The following is a 4,651-nucleotide window of genomic DNA, read 5'->3' as shown; positions in this document are numbered from 1 at the left end:
ACACCTCACTCTCCACTTTAGTTTTTAACTTTTAGTAGCTTTAGGGCAAGACAAAGCCACCTTGGAGGGCTTGGCTCCTTGGTAGAATTGATTCTTGGGTATGAATAGAAATATGAGTTCTTCCAAAGTCATGCATTAACTTATAATTATAGTCATACTTATGAACTAGAGTATAGTTATTGTGTTATTATCTTGATATATGAACTAGCCTATAGTTTGTGTGTCATGAGAGTAGCATACTTAACTTTATGCTTAACCACTCATATAGCTTATATAATCGGGATTAGAGCTAAGTTGAGGTAGCGGTTCATTGTGCTTTCGGGTGTGCCCAAGTCCTTTACCTGTCGATCCGTAGGGTCGGGGACCCAGGGAGATTTGGGTAGTTTCTGTATATGCAAGCCTGGTTCTTGGGTATGGAGAGATAGGTGAATGCATTGGCCCTCTCCACGGTTCAGGTGGTAGACGGTAGGTGGTTACAGCCCTGTCCGTCCCTTGTAATCCCCCACATTCATTTAGGGTGTAGGAGTCTAAATTGTCACATGAGGTTGCTGGCAGACTAGTACTCGGTGGCCTCCTGACCTACTTCACACTTAGCCCAAATACTAATCATATAACTTGTATGATCATTAACTAATCTTTGTACGACTATACTAGACCAATGCCTGCTCAACTTAGGATTATTCTTTTATTCTTTCTTTTCTCTTTTATCCCTTGAGGAATGCCCACGTGTGTGTCCACTATCTTGGAATCATTGTTCTTGCCCCTGTTATAAACATTTGTTTACTTGCAAGCATTATTATTCAAGTTCATATCATTCTAGACTCTTAATCAATAAATGTCTTCCTTTGGGAAAATATAAATAACGATACCCTAAATACTTCTAGGAGAAATGCTACAATGATAGCTCCATGCGCTTGTGGATAAACATCTAAAATTGTTAAGGAACTATCAAGGTTATTACTTAGTGGCATTGCTAATCATTAGTGATGATGCTAAGAAATACCAACAAGCACTTCTAGTGCTGTTGCTGGGGATACAAACCTAGTAGCTACGCTAAGAAGTGTCAACAAGCATTTCTGGTGCTATTGCTGGGGAAGGCATAATTGATTAAAGAATCTAGTGGGACATGTTCATGATACTATGCATCTAAGGTAGCCATTGTTTATGTAGGCTAACTTTGCTTGTTTTCTCCTGTTGTGGATGAAAACAGGATAGTGTATGATCGGTTACGATATGCCAAACAACTACATCGAAAATCCAGAGGCACTCCTAAGGAAGAAATGGTCCCGTGCCGCTTCTTCTTCTGCCACTCCATCGATAGATGAACTAATCACCCTCGCACCATCCGCTACTCCAAGCATGGCCAAGACAATTCACGACTACTCCATCCCCATTGTTACCAACGTGCCCGTTGGGTCAGCTGTCAACAACGGCAGTGGAAACTTCGACCTCCACACCGGCCTCATCACGATGGCATAGGCAAACTAGTTCTCTGGTTTGTCAAGCGAGGACGTGAACACGCATCTCCAACACTTCCTCGAGTTGTGTGACACCATCATCATTAGGCTCCACTTGTTTCCCTTCTCCCTCTCGGGAAGGGCGAAACAGTGGTTCTACAAGGAACGGGAAGCTATCAACTCGTGGGACAAATGTTCCACGGTGTTCCTTGCCAAATTCTTCCCCATGGGCAAAACCAATGCCCTGAGGGGACGAATCTCTAACTTCTAGCAAAACACCATGGAATCCATTCCTGAGGCATGGGAAAGGCTGCAGGAATACATCCAAGCATGCGCGCACCATGGGATTGAAAATTGGTTAGTGCTTCAATATTTTTTATGATGGATTAACAGTCATGATTAGGGGGCACATTGATGCAGCGGCTGGAGGCGCTTTTCTTTCCCTCACCATTGATGGAGCCATGGCTCTCATCAATAAAATGGTGTCTAATCAAAGCTAGGGGGAAGAAAGAAAATCACAAAACGGTATGTATACCGTGAAGGAGACAGATATGCTTGCTACAAAAATAGATCTTTTGATGAAAAGACTGGAGGAACGGGCCCAAGACAAAGAAGCAATGAAGGGTAGCGTCCAGGCCTTGGACTCACACATGACGTGTGAGGTCTATGGAAACGTTGGCCATTCGAGGAATGACTGCCCCAAAACCCGTGAAGAAGCTGCCTTCATCAACAACGGGTTTCGCCAACCACAAGGTAATAATGGGTGGAATAACCAATCCTGCCTGTAAGGTAATTCAAACTATAATTCCAATTATAATTCGAATCAACATTCTTTGAAAGACTTGGTACTAGGCCAACCAAAAATAAATGAGAGTTTGAATAAAAAGCTTACAACTAATGATAAAATTCATGAAAACATAAACTCTCAAATTGAAGGATTACCATCTGCTGTTAAGAATCAAATGAGCTTCAATAAAATGGTTGAAACACAACTAGCTCAAATAGCCGCTGTAATTCATGTTTATAGTAATGGTAAAATTCCTGCCCATCCTGAAAATTCATGTGAAAAAGTAAATGTGGTGGTCACAAGGGGTGGTAAGTCCACTCATGACCCACCAAATCCTAAACATTCTGTAGGAAAAGCAAAATACCACCAAGAGGCTGAACCTTCAACAACACAAGAAGAAAAAGAAAAAGAACAAGAAGTGGACATAGCACCAAAAGACTTCGTCGACACTAGCTACCAGTCGTTTCCCACAAGGAACCGCAAGTAGGCTGTGGACGAGCAATTCGCTCATTTTGTTGACATGATTGAAAAGATACATGTAAGCGTCCCCTTGATGGACGTCTTGCATGTACCTTCCTACACCAAGTACATCAAGGACATCATCAACAACAAGTGACCACTACCATCCATGGAGGTCGTCAAGCTGATAGAAGAGTGTAGTGCTGCTATACTTGACTTTCCTGAAAAGAAGAAGGATCCTGGGTGGTCCACAATCTCATGTTCCATCGGGATCCAGTATTTCGACCAAGCCTTGTGTGACCTTCGGGCTAGCATAAGCGTTACGCCCAAGGCCATCTTCGACATGCTGAACCTCACACAACTGGCACCAACACCAGTGATGCTCTAGCTGGCTGACTCAATGATCCGCTACCCAGCGGGGATAGCCAAAGATATTCTGGAGAAAATCTAGGGTTGCTTTGTCCCTGTTGACTTTGTGGTGCTCGACATGGAGGTCGCAAAAGAATCGCCCCTCATTCTTGGGTGACATTTCCTGAGCACTACAAGAGCCCAAATTGATGTTGGAGCTAGAGAAATCCGCTTCAATATCAATGGTGATGAAGAAAAATTCAACTTCAGGCCCAGGAAGGAGCGATGCTCCATGATTCATATTAAGTATGGGCCAAACCCACAAGGCCTAAAGAAGGTTCATATCCAACCTCATTTGGTGGACAGCCTGGTGAAAAAGAACAAAGAAATAAAAAAGAAGCCATAGCAGAAGAAGGTTAAACAAATGACAAAAGAAAAGACCCCAAAAGTCGTTCCCACACCACAAAAGAAGAACAAACCGGTGAGGAAACCAAAAGAAGAAGCTCTGAAGTCCACCACCACGCCACCAAGAACAAACAAGATGGTGTGGAGGCTGAAGAAGGAGCAGCCCTCCGCATCCACTTCTCTGGGATCAGGTGCTCCATCAACAAGCAAGAAATGAATAGAGAAGAGTCCTACTCATTGGACTTTAAAAGGTGAGTCCTTGCCAAAGGTAAATTGGTAGTTATCTTTTATAATTATGCAAAAACTTAGAATTCCTAGTTAATGCATTAATAAGATTGAAAACTTATAAAGATTCGCCTTTAAATTACTTCTGTTGTTGAAGCATAACTATCTTACCATGTTTACACAAAGCATGTTTTGGTTTGAAATATAGTTAGTGTTAGATCATACTTTCATAGGCTTCTTAAATTAAGCATGGTGCTTAGGTTAATTAGCCTAACTTGATCAGATATTTAATTTGATCATTGTACCAAAACTGCTATGTATAGACACTGGTTGAATAAACAACAATTCTGGTAAACCATATAACCACCTAAAAGTTTACCTTTCACCTTTGCTAAATAAATCCTAGTTATCTTCCAATGTTCTATAAAAAGTATGCTCTAGTATGGAGTGTGGTTTTTGATCGGCTATGCTTTCATAGACTATTTAAATTAAGCAAGGTGCTTAGGTTAATCAGTCTATCGTGATCAATATGCTAGTTTGATCATTGTGCCAAAACTATTGAATATACACGTTGGTTGATATACTAAATAAAAATAAATAAATCACCTCAGAGTCATCACCAAGCATCGAATCCTGGACCATAGGCGACGGGCTGGCTTGGGGGAGGACCCCCGCAGAGGTAAGTAGTATCTTTTATTTTTTGTATTTTAATTTTTGCATTATTTATTTTCTGCATTTATTTAATTATTAGCATTTATAAAAAAATCCAAAAATATAAAATAAAAAAAGAAATATGATAAAAATAACAAAAATATTTATTCCACTCCACATATGTGATTTAAGAATGTTTAGTTTCTCCTTTGTTGAAATGATGAATAATTGTTCTGCTTATAATTCATCTGTGCCTAGGTTATAACTTAGTATTCCCCAAGATTTAAGTTTGTTGGCTAAAATGTCTCATCCTAAAACT

General features: G+C 40.6%; 1 non-coding gene across 1 annotated transcript; it reads right to left on the bottom strand.

Moving 5' to 3' along the window:
* Positions 1 to 1,698: 1,698 nt before the first annotated feature.
* On the bottom strand, positions 1,699 to 1,805 carry LOC136524913 (small nucleolar RNA R71). Its single transcript, XR_010776261.1, has one exon. It is a non-coding gene; the product is annotated as a small nucleolar RNA R71 (small nucleolar RNA).
* Positions 1,806 to 4,651: the final 2,846 nt, after the last annotated feature.

Source organism: Miscanthus floridulus, chromosome 18, assembly GCF_019320115.1.
Source record: "Miscanthus floridulus cultivar M001 chromosome 18, ASM1932011v1, whole genome shotgun sequence".
Classification (NCBI taxonomy): domain Eukaryota; kingdom Viridiplantae; phylum Streptophyta; class Magnoliopsida; order Poales; family Poaceae; genus Miscanthus; species Miscanthus floridulus.
This window is presented reverse-complemented; position numbering and strand designations above follow the sequence as displayed.